General features: G+C 37.8%; 1 long non-coding RNA gene across 2 annotated transcripts; it reads right to left on the bottom strand.

The window, feature by feature from the left end:
- Positions 1–12,238: 12,238 nt before the first annotated feature.
- LOC114460581 (uncharacterized) lies at positions 12,239–13,348 on the bottom strand. Of its 2 annotated transcripts, none has more exons than XR_003673678.1 (3): positions 12,873–13,348; positions 12,409–12,546; positions 12,239–12,292 (listed from the first exon to the last, which is right to left on the bottom strand). It is a non-coding gene; the product is annotated as an uncharacterized LOC114460581 (long non-coding RNA). The 2 variants fall into 2 exon arrangements; XR_003673677.1 differs by having other exon boundaries at positions 12,255–12,311.
- Positions 13,349–16,857: the final 3,509 nt, after the last annotated feature.

The following is a 16,857-nucleotide window of genomic DNA, read 5'->3' as shown; positions in this document are numbered from 1 at the left end:
TCTCCACCTGTATTAAACTATGTTTTGAACGTGTATTATTTGTCCTTATTATCAAAACAATTTTATATCATTAACATAATTATACATTTTGCTAAATGCAAAATAACTAAAATATCTGCTTTTCATCTTTGAACATGAACTCAAACAATATATGTATATGTATGTGTTATTTTTAATGTATTTATTTAATGTGATTATTGTGAAGCTTTGCCTCTGTATGTTTGTGTCCTGGTAGTTATTATTGTACGGTATTTCCCTCATTTCTATTTCTAAATAAAGATTAGAGGAAAAAGAACGAGAAGTTCTAGTTTTTCCTGGAAACCACGTGATTGTTGAAGATCAGCAACAAGCCCCGCCTCCAGCCTTCAGCATGTTGAGGCAGGTTCAGTGATCCAGTTCATCCTGTTTTTAAATCACCTCAGAGAACTTTGCATTACATTCAAATCATCTCTACTTTGTTAGATGATGAATACAGTAGCTGTGTTAGTGTTTGGTGAATGATAGAAAGTCTCCTTATTGGTCCATGATTCTGTTATTAATGTCTACGTGATCTGAAGCTAGAGCTGCAACTAAACATTATTTTCATAATCAATCAGATTTTTATTTTTTAATCACAGTTTATCTATAAAACACATTTAACCCCTGTTTAAACTGAAAGAAAAGTGTCTCTCACACAAACAACACCAACACTGGTGCATGCACAAACACTCGTACGCACACACACACACACACACACACACACACACACACACACACACACAAACAAACACTCGTACGCACACACACACACACACACACACACACACACACAAACACTCGTACGCACACACACACACACAAACACTCGTACGCACACACACACACACACACAAACACTCATAGTGCACACACACACACACACACACACACACACACACACACACACACACACACACACACACGCACACAAACACTGGTAGTGCACACACACGCGCGCACACACACACACACACAAACACTCGTAGTGCACACACACACACAAACACTCGTAGTGCACACACACACACACACACAAACACTCGTAGTGCACACACACACACAGACACACACACACACACGCACACACACACACACACACACGCACACACACGCACACACACACACACACACACACACACACACACACACACACACACACACACACACAAACACTCGTGGTGCGCACACACACAAAGCTCAGCAGGTTAATCAAACATCTCTGCATCATGGTCAGTGACATGAATTGCATGACGCATTAAATCGATTTAATAGTTTTAATAGTCGATTTTATTGGTTTTATTGATTTGTTGTTGCAGTCTTATCTGATGGTGTAATAAATGTTTTAGTTTTGACCTCTGGAGAATGAAATATGATAAATTAGTGTCTGATACACATAATACACACACTTCATACCTTTTTAACACATACTGTATGTGTATAGCCACAAAGGCCCTTTATTATTGGTAGAGCTAATTATTAAATATATATATATATATATATATATATATATATATATATATATATATATATATATATATTTATACCTGAAGCATTGTTAAACTGCCAAACAAAGGCTCCAAGCCTTGGCCAGCAGCCTAAAGAGGTACATGAGAGACAATGAATCCAGACGAATAAACCGGCTGTTTGCAACTCAACCAGCGATAGTGTACGCTCATTGGCAGGGGAGCAATAGCAGAGCAGACCCACCAAGACTGGAAACTGAACAGTACTGGAAAGACATATGGGAGAAGGAGGCAACACACAATAATAATGCACAGTGGCTGGTGGCTCTGAGAGAAGACCACAGCAACCTCCCTGAACAGAATCCAGTCACAGTCACAGTGGCAGACGTCCAAGAAAGAGCCTCAGGTATGAAAAACTGGACAGCACCAGGCCCTGACATGATACACGGCTACTGGCTATAGAAACTCACGGCACTCCATGAGCGTTTGGCAGCACAAATGAACCAGCTGCTGAGTGATGGGAATTACCCTGAATGTCTAACCAAAGGGTACACAATCCTGATCCTGAAGGATCCCTCAAAGGGTACAGTCCCACCCAAGTATCGGCCAATAACCTGCCTCTCCACAAGGTGGAAGCTCATGTCTGGCATCATAGCGGCTAAGATAAGTGGGCACATGGATCAATACATGAACACAGCTCAGAAGGGAATTGATAAAAATACCAGAGGTGCCAAACACCAGCTCCTGGTTGACAGAACAGTCGCTAGAAACTGTAGAACCCAAAACACTAACCTGAGCACAGCCCCGATTGATTACAAGAAAGCCTACGACTCAATGCCACATACTTGGATCATTGAATGCTTGGAGCTATACAACATAAACAGGACTCTAAGAACCTTCATTGCAAACTCGCTGAGGTTGTGGAAAACAACCCTTAAGGCCAAATTTTATGGCCAAATACCTCCAACGAGTAAGTCATGTCCTAAGAAGCCAGCTCAGTGCCAGTAATCACATACCCTGCAGGAATAATAAGCTAGCCAAAGGATGGATACAGACCACAGATGTTAAGACACCAAAGCTCCTAACAATGCACGGAGGGTTCCACCCCAAATCCAGCACTCTGAGACTGTACACTAGCCGTAAGGAAGGAGGACGAGGACTAGTGAGTGTGAGAGCTACTATCCAGGATGAAACATCCAAGATCCATAAGTACATCAAGGACAAGGCTCCAACAGATGACGTGCTCAGTGAATGTCTCAGACAATGGGGAACAGAAGATGAGGTGCTGGAGGTTCCGTCATGGGAGGACAAGCCCCTACATGGGATGTACCACCCAAACATAACTGAAGTGGTGGATATCAGGAAATGGTACCAATGTCTAGACAGAGCTGGACTAAAGGACAGCACAGAGACACTCATCATGGCTGCACAGGAGCAGGCCTTGAGCACCAGAGCAATAGAGGCCCAGATCTACCACACCAGACTAGACCCCAGGTGTAGACTGTGCAAAGAGGCCAATGAGACAATCCAGCACATAACTGCAGGGTGTAAGATGCTGGCAGGGAAAGCTTACATGGAGCTCCATAACCAAGTGACTGGTATAGTGTACAGGAACATCTGTGCAGAGTATGGGCTGGAAACCCCAAGGTCAAAGTGGGAAACACCTCCAAAGGTGGTAGAGAATGACCGAGCCAAGATCCTGTGGGACTTCCAGATACAGACGGACAGAATGGTAATGGAGAACCAACCAGACATTGTGGTGGTGGACAAAGAGCAGAGGAAAGATGTTGTGGTCGACATAGCAACACCGAGCGACTGCAACATCAGGAAAAAGGAACACGAGAAACTAGAGAAATACCAGGGGCTCAGAGAAGAGTTGGAGAAAACCTGGAGGGTGAAGATATCAGTGGTGCCCGTGGTCATTGGGGCACTCGGGGCAGTGACCCCCAAACTGGAGGAGTGGCTCCAGCAGATCCCAGGAAATACATCAGACATCTCAGTCCAGAAAAGTGCAGTTCTAGGAACAGTAAAGATACTGAAGAACCCTCAAGATCCCAGGCCTCTGGTAGAGGACCTGAGCTTGGAGGAGAAAGAGAGAAACCGCCCCTCGGAGGGTGAGGAAGAGATTTTTATATATATATATATATATATATTTTTATATATATATATATATATATACAGTATATATATATATATATATATATATATATATATATATATATATATATATATATATATACTGTATATATATACACAGGGTTCTCACTAGGAACTTTTCCCATCATATCCTAAATGATATAGAAACTGTTACCTTCATGTCTGGTCCTCCTCCTTCGTACCATGGGGAGTGTGGTACAATATGTGTGTGTTTATAATTAGTCACAATTGAATTATAGATATTAAAAAGAGAAATAAATAACATATCCACAATGCAATAGTTGATTTTATCTAAACTGAAAAATACATTTTTACTATTTATAATTGTTTTTTAACATGTAGAAATTTAATTCCTGATATATTTAATTAAATTAACTAGTCAAAATGTAATTACTTCATGTGTAAAATATACTAGTAACATGTTAAAACAGATATATCGACTAGTATTGATACCAATGTTTGTATCGGTATTGAATGATACCAGTGTGAAAAGATTGGACACTGATCACTGCTGTTTCAACAAACACGTGCGTGTAGTGTATAAAGTTCTAATAATATAATACATTTACAGTTTTTTTGGTTTGCTTAAGCACGATTTTCAAAACAGGGCCCGTGTTTTCAAAACACTACAGATCATTTACATAATTAAACACTTGTAAAAACTATAAACTTCTTTTTAAAAACCACACTTTGTTACCATATGAAACACACACGTTTCACATTACTGTACTCTGTTAGCATGAGTTACAGTCTGCTGTGATAAACCTAAAACACTTCTACTTCCCTATGATTACAGTAGGCTACTATCAACAAAGTACTAATATTATGTCAATTCACCAAACACTACACAAGACCAATGACGCAGACTGAAGAAACTCATTTATTTATCAACACGCCCATAATGTTGACATGGAGATTCATATACTGAGACACTAGACATGGTCTCTTCATCTACTGTAACTGGATCTGGCCAGAGAATTTCATCTACATCACAGACAATGTCGTCATTAACAAGACACCTTGGAAAGAAACGTGTTGAATGATGAATCCATCCTTGCATTGCTGCTACCTCCATCTGGTCCCAGGCCTCCTCCATGGATTGGATGAGGGGTACCTCAGCCTGGAAACAGAGGTCATATACCTTCACCTCCATGATGAGAAAAACTCTTCTCTAGGGTTGAGGAATGGAGAGTATGGTGGAAGATATAAGACATGTAGATGTTGCTGAAACCAGTTCTGAACCAGAGCAAAGACACATTGTTCTAGACAACAATGTATAGAATATGATCCATTTGATGCTGTTATGTTGTGCTATAGAATGTAAGTATGAGTGCTGTGTTGTACGGCCCATATGGGCATGGTGGTGGAGGAGCCCATTCTGTGTAATGGCTGCACAGAGTGTTATATTACCCCCACGTTGCCCTGGGACATTGACTATAGCCCTGTGGCCAATGATGTTTCTGACCCTCCTTCGTGTTCTCGTCAGGTTGAACTCAGCCTCATCTACGTACATGAACTCATGCTGGATCTCCTCTCCATCCATTTGTAGAACTCTCTGAAGAACAGTATCAGGCACTGTGTAGATCTAGTATAGATATTACAGTATAAGATAATGAGACAGTAAACATGATCACACTGCTAAAGTGAATACATATCTCTACATAATCATGTTACAGTCGTTTCATCCTTTCAGAATTGTGCTCCAAAGACACTGGATAAATGATCTTCATTTGAATATGGTTCTTTTTTATGATGCGTGTCAGTGTTGATGTCCAGACCTGATGGACATTGTTGAATATGGTTATTGATAATGTTAGCTTGGAGCTGATTGAGTGTTATTACATTGTTGGCTAACACCATGTTTACTATCTCCCTCTCTTGCTGTTCTGTGAACATGGGAGGCCCCTCCCCCTTGTCGTTCCTGACCCTCAATCCTAGAAAAAAAAGAACAGTTTACAATACAAGTCATTTCACAGGAAACAGTAACAGAAGTGCTGATAGTGCATATATTACAGTACTGTAAGCAGTTACTGAAACATGCAGATGTTTTTGATATTTTTATAAAACCTATTTTCCAGTAGAAATGTTCTTATCACACTTGTTACTGTATATCAGCTTAGATGTGACTGTACTCACAGTCCAGCCTCCCTCAGCGTCAGGCAGTGGTTGATAACGTGGTCAACCAGTGTTGATCTCATTGGTCAGATTAGGTCCTCTTTGAGAACCTTCTTGTCTTCCTCTTCCTCTACCTCCAACATGGCCTCCTTCTCTTCCTCTGTTGATTCCTCTTTCTCCTCCTGGTCCTCCTCTTTCTCCTCGTCCTCCTCCTCGTCTTACTCTTTCTCTGACTCTTTCCATTGTGTTTGAAGACGATGAACTCACCTGCTGCTTTTTATAGGACTTACACACCTGATTAGTGTGTCTACAATTAAACAAACCAATTGGTTGGACGGTGTGGTCATGTGACAGTCAGTGCTTTGGTATTTAAGGAAGTGACTTCATGATAGATTTATGTGTGTAATGTATGTTAAGTGTGTGTAGGAGCCATAATTTATTTGTCAAAATACCTGTTTAATATGTTTTAGCATTTTACCTGACCTGTAGATGGGCGGAGCATGCAGGCTATTTAGGTTGCCCTGGTGATCACACACGTGTGGTCAATCAGGGGAGCAAACAGTTTTGAACGGTTCTCAAAGGTATGCAAGATTAAAGAGTCAAACACCAACGGACTATGTTTTCACATTCTTTGCCGGGAAGTACCTGTTGGAACAACTATCCCTGCACCACCAGAAGTGAACCTATAGTTAAAGGACTTGGGCGCTTCATTAAGTTCAAAACTCGCTTCGGTTGGAGGGAGGATTAAAGCGTGCACTGGTGAGAACGCGCTGGAATAGGCCGGCGCTAAGCATTCTTGGTCAGCAACCCTGTCTCGGCCGGGCTATTGGAGCCACTCAAACGGCAAAGTGGGCTATTGGAGCTCACACAGCAGGGAGGCGGCTGGGAGACGTGGTCTCGCCGCAGCAATCGGGCTCACACACAGCGGCTGCAGAGGAGCGGTGCCTCGCTGTGAGGAGCGAGGCCAGCGCATCGGGGTTGCAGCGACGCGCATCGGTTGTGGAGCGGCGCCGGTGCCAGCTGAAGCTACTGCTGCATCGGGCTTCGGCTACTGGAGCCACGGAAACGGCTGGAGCCACAGCTCCAGATAAGGACTCTGAAGGCAGAGCATCAAAGCCCAGCCAACGCACCATTGTGGTATGTGGTTTGGATTGGAGGAACGTCAATGACAATGTGTGTCAACTCACAGCAGTAAAGCAGTTCAATGCACTGATGGGAGATAGGCACCTGCTTTAGGAAACTGTGCGTCAAGACGTGCGTTCATTAGCATTGGCGTAAAATATAAACTATTGAAAATAAAGCATCGACTAAGAGCCGACATGGCTGAAGATGAACAGTGTGTGGATGAGATGCTGCAAGTTGAGAAAAGGAACAAGCGCGAAGTGAAATTAACACCCAAAGCTTTACTAGAAAAAATAAGCAATTTAGAAAAAGAAAGAAAGGTTCAAATAAATAAACTCTCCAAAGAGAAACAAGCTATTAATGTACTAATGGGCGACAAAGACAAGATAAATGAGGTAAAAAGTGAATTTAACAAATATGTGGGTTTGTTTGAAGAAATAAGTAAAGTTCATAACATTTTGTTGGGTTTGTTGCCTCAAGAGGAAGCAGAAAAGCATGATATTTGGTTCCAAAATAAAATGTTGAATGTCAATAATTTTATTGCTGTTACAACAAAGTGGATCAATGAAGTTCAAAGTTGCCCAACAGCTGCTGTGTTAAGTTATGTTGTGCAGAATATAAATGAACAAAATACAGCAAAGGTGGCTCAACTAGAAGAGATCAACATTGAACCACATGATAGCATTTCAAATGTTGCTTCAAAATCCTCGAGGAAGGATTCATGCTGTAAGGGTTCCACAAGGACCTGTTCATCCTCCACCAGTATTCGCTCAACAGCTTCTGAACATTTAAGAGCAGAGGCAGAAAGGGCTGCACTCTTAGCACGTGCTGCTGCTTTAAAGAGTATGCATGCCTTAGAAGAGCAGTACTGAACCCAACAGTTAGCTGTAAAGGAAGTGTGGCTTCAAAACACTCTGATGGGATGGAGTCATATTTTGTTAAAGAATCAAAGACTAAGCCCACTTCTTTAAAGCCACTTGCTTCTAAATACGTGCCTCATCTTTCACTGCAAAAGAATCCGGAACCTTTGTCAAATAAGGAGGTTGCGATCAATTTAAATGCAGATCACTACAGTCAGCACTTGGAGCCCACATCTAGTCAAGTTCAGACCAACCTAAACCCTACAGTGTCTCAAAGCAATCAATCATCGACAGTTCAAAATCAATCAACAGGAGATCTGTACAGTGTACTACAACAACAAAATGAGATTACAACTCTTTAGGTCAAAATGCAAAATTCCCATTTGTTGCCACACCGAGAGATTCCAACTTACAATGGAGATCCTTTACAGTTCAATTCATTTATAAAAGCTTTTGAGCACTGTGTAGAGAGAAAGACTAGCTGTAAAGGAGACTGTTTGTACTACCTGGAGCAGTACACCACTGGACAACCAAGAGACATTGTAAGCAGCTGTCTTCACATGAATCCTGAAAGAGGTTATGATGTTGCCAAAGAACTATTAAAAGTTCACTTTGGAAATGAGTTACATGTAACAGCAGCTTATATAGAAAAGATAATCATCTGGCCAAGTATTAAGTCTGACACAAAAGCACTGACAGCCTTTGGGCTCTTCCTACGTGAATGTTGCAATGCAATGGAAGAGTTACGCTATTTAGATGAGTTAAGCATGTCTGCTAATATGAAACTTTTGATTCAAAAATTACCCTATAAACTTAGAGAGAAATGGAGAACTAAGGCAAATGAAATTTTTGAAAGAACTGGTGATAGGGCACAATTCAGAGATATCGTGAACTTTATTGAGTTGCAAAATAGAATCACTTCAGATCCAGTTTTTGGTGACATACAGGACACACATCCTGTGCAAAGGACATTAAGATCAAATACATCCCAAATGAAATCTCAATTAAAAAGAAATAGCTTTGCAACTCATGTTTTAGTTAAAGATAATTACAAGGTGATTGATAATAAACAGCAGGACACTTGGAAAAATGATGTTTTCGCTGCTGAGACGAGCTTTTCTTGTTTGTATTGTGCACATGATGGACATTCATTGGAGCAATGTCACCAACTGTGTAAAATTTCACATCGAGAAAAGTTAGAGTTTTTGAAGGAGAAGGGTCTATGTTTTGGCGGTCTAAAAACAGGGCATTTAAGTAAAGGCTGCGACAGGCGAAGCATTTGCATGCACTGTAAGAAATTACATCCCACTATTTTGCACATAAGACAAGCAGAGGTTGATCAAAATAAGGAACCTGTGTATCCTCCAGTATATGCCAACAGAACTGTAGTTGACAGAATAGAGGAGCTGTTGACGAGTTAATACAATTATGACTTCATTGAAAAGTCAGGCACACAACAAGAAGAAATGAATGAGGCCAAAGATGGGGAGAACACAGCTCCTAGAAAGCAGAGGACCGCCACGGATGGAAAGAATGATAAAGCAGCTGACGGTAAAAAAGAGAAGAGACGGTCTAATCGATCTAAAAGTAAAGAGGACAACAACGTTGAAAAGGGTGAGAAGCAAGGGAAACACAAGACAAAGAAAAAGGATAAATCTCATAGTCGCAGTAAAAGCCGAGAAAAGAACAAACGATCAAAAAGTAGAGACAAAGGTCACAAACACAAAAAAAAAAACAATTCTCATGCCTGGAGATGTTGTCATGGTTTTGGACTCCACAGCACCACGTGGGTCATGGATACTTGGTAGAGTATTAGAAACCTTTACAGATAAGAACGGTCTGGTACGTGTGGTGCGTCTTCAAACCAAAACCAGTGTGATCGAAAGACCTGTAACAAAATTATGTTTGTTATGTGAAACTACATTTTGAGGTACTGTATTTTGTGTGCAAACATGTTTGTTTTACATATTGATGTTTTTGTTTTGTTTACTTAGATATGGCTCCATTGATATTCAGTTTGGTAATTGCTTTGTCTTCTGCCAGTCGCAATTAGGGGCCGGTGTGTAGGAGCCATAATTTATTTGTCAAAATACCTGTTTAATATGTTTTAGCATTTTACCTGACCTGTAGATGGGCGGAGCATGCAGGCTATTTAGGTTGCCCTGGTGATCACACACGTGTGGTCAATCAGGGGAGCAAACAGTTTTGAACGGTTCTCAAAGGTATGCAAGATTAAAGAGTCAAACACCAACGGACTATTTTTTCACATTCTTTACCAAAAAGTACCTGTTGGAACAACCATCCCTGCACCACCAGAAGTGAACCCAGGTAAAGGGGACTTGGGCGCTTCAGTGTGTTTAATGTTTAACAAATCACTGTGTAGAGTTTAGCAACAAGTGTGAGGTTAACAATGTGTTTATAGTTGTACAAATATGGGCTGATGTTTTACTTCTTCAGTGTAAGGTTTTACTAATAGTGTACGACTATTAATTTTAGTGTGGAAGCAATAAAAAAAACTGTAACTGGACAAAGATTAACTAACACGTATGAAACGTGCACTGATAATGAAACAAAGGTAAATAAATACCTAATGTTTAGTGAAATGTAAACATATTCATATACTAATTCCAGCAAGTTGATTTATTTATTCATTTATCTTCTTTTAGAATAACATGTTATGTTTTTATTTATCCAGGAAGTTTACTTTGATCTCTTTATATGTTTGAACTGTTAACTTCTGTCTATTGTTCTTAGATAAAACCTGCTGAGCATGGGTGTGTTTTATAAATATTTAATAAAATGATTCAAACATCTACGTACACACTTTGTTTATTACACACACATCCTGTGTGTGTGTGCGTGTCTAAAAAACACTTTTTAAATGAAAACCTCCTCCCTAGATGAAATATTTTTCCTTTTGAGGTAAAAAAACATGTTCATATTTTCATATTTTGAAACAGATTCTCTAGGGTCATTTTCATTAAATATAATAATATATACCTGTAGACAATGTTCATTATTTCAGTTTTAATAACATTTCAATCATGAAAAATATAAGAAATATAATATTTTATAAGTTTTATTACCATCATTGTGTTCTATAATACGTCATATTTCATCATTTTTTTGTGTGAAAACTACGACTATTACAGAACACAATGATGATGATAAAAGTGAAAACAACTGGTTAAAAAAGATCCACATGTTGAATTATTGATATTTGTGTGTTTGACTCTAAAGAATCTTTATAGAAATCTGAAAAACATGAAGACTATTTTAATCATGGAGGAGGTTGTGTGTGTTTACTTCTAAACTATATTTCTACTTCAGACTGATTCATGCTTCATACATGAAAACTATGTTCTGCTCTAACCTGTTATTACATGAAACCATCCTCATTAAAACCAGTCTGTGCTGGTGTTGACTGATGGATGACAATGATTAAATGTTATACAATCATTTCACATGGTTTCATCTTTCCACTAACTCTACTCCACCTCTCAGTGTTTTTATGATGAATAGAGTATGAAAACCTGGGTATACTGGTTTAGACACACACACACACACACACACACACACGCACACACACACACACACACACACACACACACACACACCCTTCTCTGAACATATTTATCACTGGTTCTCAAACTGGTTTGGTTCTAGTCCCCATGTCTCTTATTTCTGAATCTGACCCTATTTTCATATCAAAAATTCCTGGTGACCCCAAAGACATTTTTTTTTCTAGAATTAGTTTTTCATCATGTCTGAGTTCAGATATTTTTTATTGCATTTTAGTTTAACTAGATTTATATTTCAGGAAGTAAACGTATAAAAATACAAGATTGTGTTTTAATAAAAGATAATAATAATTAAAAAAAATGCAAAAAGCTATATTAATTTTTCAGAAATATCAAGTGACCCCATTTACACTCCAGGTGACCCCACATGGGGTCCAGATTCCAAGGTTGAAAAACACTGATTTAATGGTGCCAGAATAGATTGATTTCTATAGTTTTTATAACTCCCTCTCTCTCTCTCTAGTAGCCCCTGTAATGGCATGGCGTACCCCAAGTTGAGAAACACTGCCTCAGGTGATTAAGATGTAAAACGTATATCTTTAGTTTTTCATTTCCTACCAGCAGATAAAGAATGACAGGGTGTGTCTGTGCGTGACGTACAAACACAAAGTAACACAGGTAACACACCTACATCAGATCATTTCCTCTCTGTCTTATCTACACACAGTCACTGTAGAACCATGAGGAGTTATTCCATGTCTCAGATGGTTCTGTTGATCAGCTTGATGCAGGTGTTGGAGTCTAAAGGTGAGTTAGTCTGTTAGTCTGTGACATGTACATCTGATTAATGTGGATTCTCCTCAGACTCAAATCAAAGGAACATCTCAGTAGAACCTGGACATGATGTCCCTCTAACATGTGAACCTTCTGGTAGAGGAACTATTGCTGTGGTGGAATGGATCAGAACTGATCTGAAGGATGGATACGTTCTCCTGTACAGAGACAAACGACTTGATCCAGATTATCAGCTCCAGTCCTACAGAGACAGAGTAGATCTACAGATAAATAATGGAACCTTCAGTTTTATTCTGAAGAACGTCACAGCAGATGATGAAGGAACCTACGAGAGTCGAATCTTCCAGAGAAACTCACCTCGTCAGCAGAGATCAGTTATTGGTGGAGATCCATCCTGTTCCATCAGTCTGAGAGTTGGTCCTCCAGGTGAGTCTGAGTTTAGTTTCTTCTTCTACTTCATCAGATGTTGGAGAGAACCTCACTCCTCTTTCTGCTCTACAGAAACACCAGAGAAGCAGAACCAGGATGGAGATAAGAACACATCAGAGGAACTGAGATCTTCTCTCTATCTCTGTATGTTCTGTTTCTGTTTCCTCCTCTTAATGTCTGAAGTAAATACTAGTTTTTTAAACAACACAAGAACTGTTTCTGACGTAAGGAGAATAAAAAAGTTCCATGTATGACGATCACAGAACACACTGATGTCTACTGTAAATAACACTTTAAGATTAGATCTAATCAACATTCAATCACTAGTTATCAGAGAGCTGTTAATCAATAACTATAGATACTGTTATTATGAGAACAGATGTTGTACTTACAGGAACAGTGGTGAGCTCTCTGCTTCTTTTAAATCTATGTTTCAGGGAAAAGAAATAAGGTTTATATATAAACATTACACATTAATTATAGATATTAAGAAATCTATCCCAGGAAATCATAACATTGTAATTCTAACATGTAAATATAAAACATCAGGTTGTTGTATTAAACGTTATATGAATGACATCATGTTTTTACAAACATACAGACACTTTTGGGGCGTGGCCATAGTTTGTACATTTTTTCCCGCTGCAGAACAACAGAGACGTTTATTCACATTTAGCTGTGCTGTTTGTAAAGAGTCTCTACCTGAAGAACAACGATCATATTTTATCATATTTAGCAGAATTATTGATAAAGACACTAGTCTGAATGTTTGGGAGTCACTTTTTCTACACGTTTACAGAAACAGGGTTAGAGTTAATATTTATTTATTATTATATTTTAGTAAATGTGTAAATAACTCAAACATTCAGATTATTTCATTTATTAACTAACACTGCTAAATTAAATGTGTTTTTCAGCGTGAGAAAATGTACCAACACTGTCCCATAGAGACATATATACATATATACATATATATATATATGTATATATATATATATGTATATATATATATATGTATTTAAATCCATTCAAACTGTATCATCAACTGTTTAAATAATAAACATGACACATGTATTAATGTTCATAATGTTTGTTTGTTTTATTTTAGAAGTTATTAAAGCCAATAACTTCATATTTTATCTTTTAAAAACATTCCTGTTTTATATTAGTTTCATGAGAAGATGTTTCAGGATTTAATTAATCATGTTTTTATTTACCAAAGAGTTTCCCTTTCCCAGTGTGATAAATTAAAATTAATGTTCTATAATAATATAAGAATAAACATGAAGTCATTTCTGAATAATCTTAATACACATTATAACAGTAAAATTGGCCTGAAGCCAGAATATGGGATTAAATTAAAGTCATAAAGATCGTGTAAAAAAAATCTGTGAATAAAAATGATTTGTATATATTTTTAAAAGACATTTTTGTGTGAAAACTTTAACTACAGCTTCTTAAACTGTAATTAACTATTAAACTTCTACACCCTGTGTTAAGATATTATATTAATCACCTGTTCACTTGCTTTATGGCTCTCTGACATTTTTCATCACACAATGAAGGAGGAAGGGGGCGTTCCCAGTGGTGTTTTGTAAGCTGAATGCTGATTGGCTGGTTCATAAGCACAATTAAACCAGGGTCACAATTAGTCTGTGTATTTGGTTTGGAACAGAAAAGTTCACACACACAAAAAAAACGTTTTATCAGACACAAAATGATTTTTACAAATACAAATATTTTTCACACACACACTTTTTTATTTTGCACACACACAATCTTTATGACCCTAATTTAATCCCAAACCAGAACAAGATCAGATTAGATCTCATGTATCACTGCATTCAGACTGAAATAAATCCTCCAACTCTGGGAAAACAAAAGAACCTTCCTTCAGACTACGTACCTGGAACTGTTGTCACCACTTACAGGAAGTTACACACACACACACACACACACACACACACACACACACACACACGCACACACACACACACACACACACACACACACACACACACTTTTTTTTATTTTTTATTTATAGAATAAAATAAAACAGACTTCCAGCAACCTCACCCTAACACTGATGTATTCTGGACCACATATAATTAGCAGCAGAACTTTACAGTCTCCTCTGAGGCTGACTGGGAGCCAGTGTAAAGACTTTAAAACTGGACTAATGTGTTCTGACCTCTTTAAATCAATGACTAATCAAAAATCAATAAACAAAATACGACACAATTACCAAAACAAATAACACACCTTTAAGAAAGTCCACCTAATAACTATATCTGTAACTCAAGTAAACAAACTTTTTATTTCTTTTGAGGTGTATTGACTGTTTAATATGATATTCTTTTTATGCAATATACCTTTCACTTAAAGCTGAGTATTGTCTTAGTCATGCTGTTGAACGCATGGTTTTACAACCAAATCCAGTCACCCTTTGAACACCTGCTGTTGGAATGTCATATTGTTCACATTCATGCTCTTCCCCAAATTCCTGCTTCATGCCATAAACGAATCTAACTGTGGCCAGTGAAGGGTAAATTAGTTATCATTAGTTATCATTAGTTATCATTAGTTATCATTAGTTATCAGTAGTTATCATTAGTTATCAGTAGTTATCATTAGTTATCAGTAGTTATCATTAGTTATCAGTAGTTATCATTAGTTATCATTAGTTATCAGTAGTTATCATTAGTTATCATTAGTTATCATTAGTTATCATTAGTTATCATTAGTTATCAGTAGTTATCATTAGTTATCATTAGTTATCATTAGTTATCAGTAGTTATCATTAGTTATCAGTAGTTATCATTAGTTATCATTAGTTATCATTAGTTATCAGTAGTTATCATTAGTTATCATTAGTTATCAGTAGTTATCATTAGTTATCATTAGTTATCATTAGTTATCAGTAGTTATCATTAGTTATCAGTAGTTATCATTAGTTATCATTAGTTATCAGTAGTTATCATTAGTTATCATTAGTTATCAGTAGTTATCATTAGTTATCATTAGTTATCAGTAGTTATCAGTAGTTATCATTAGTTATCAGTAGTTATCATTAGTTATCAGTAGTTATCATTAGTTATCATTAGTTATCATGTGATGTCTGAAAACTCTGTGCCTCTCTCCTGTTTTTGCTTCAGAGCATGATCTGACCTCCGTAGCTCTCACTGATCACTGTCTCCAGTTCTCCTGTTTTGATTCTGCTTGTTTTAAAAAACTTTGTATTATTTTGCATGTCAGTTTTCAACAAAGACCTTTTTTCCACACTACATCTTGTAACGGCCCTTGGGTTGAAAGAACAAGATGCTGGAGTCTGGACTGATGCTTCTCAAAGCCTCTTTATTTCAACGTTGAGCATAGCAGAGCACCGTGAAAACTACAAGACAATACACAATGCAAGTTATTTAACTTTATAGTTTTGTACAGTGCAAACAATTCACAAACATACTTTATTTAATCATTTTAATCATGTAAAACCAGACACAAGTAATTACCAACACTCATTATTGTAACCTATGAACAAATATTCATATTTAAGAAATAAACAAAGCAAATAAATGCAACAACTTATGTACAAACAAGAAAACTCAACCTCTTCACCTGCAGTAAGGGCCAAATAAACGATGCGTAACGTACCTCATTCCACTCACCAAGGGCGTTAAAAGGAATCCTGACACCCAGTGGAGACTACAGGTAACTGCAGGATGAGTTGTCTTAACACAGGAAAATAATAGTCTGAACATATGAGAAACAAGTCCAAACTACATCCATAATAAAACAGTGTTTAAGATTCTAAATAAGTGAGCCAGGGGTCAGTTACACTCCTTTTTTTACCATCTACATCATCACCTTATTCTGTTGTTTATTGCTATATATTTCATACGGAGCCCTGGAGGTGACATGGATGACATAATAAAAAAGGGGTAATTATGTCGAGATCCTGACTTACTAAGTTGAGATATTAAGTTGAGGCTTAAGATAGTTAAGTCAGGAGATAGACTGCGATAACACCATCAATGGTTTAAAACTAGAATGTTCGTTTACTGAGGACGAGCAGACAATGATCAGTTGAACAATTCCAGCCCAGGTCGTGCATGTGTGAAACATTAGGGGGCCATTAGGGGCCCATTGTGAGGCTTAAGTAAGTGTTAAATTCCTTAATAAAGAGACCTGTTGGTCACATGTATTTGTGAGCAGGGACAAGGCTTACAATTACAAAGTCAATTATCTAAACTCAATTACAATTCTATTACAGTTACAACAGCAACACATTTATTCAAGTATAAATTCAATTGTAATTATACCATGATTGTAATTAATTATCAGTTACGTGATTACATTTATAACTGACACCAACCCTGG

Source organism: Gouania willdenowi, unplaced genomic scaffold (genome assembly GCF_900634775.1).
Source record: "Gouania willdenowi unplaced genomic scaffold, fGouWil2.1 scaffold_51_arrow_ctg1, whole genome shotgun sequence".
Classification (NCBI taxonomy): domain Eukaryota; kingdom Metazoa; phylum Chordata; class Actinopteri; order Blenniiformes; family Gobiesocidae; genus Gouania; species Gouania willdenowi.
This window is presented reverse-complemented; position numbering and strand designations above follow the sequence as displayed.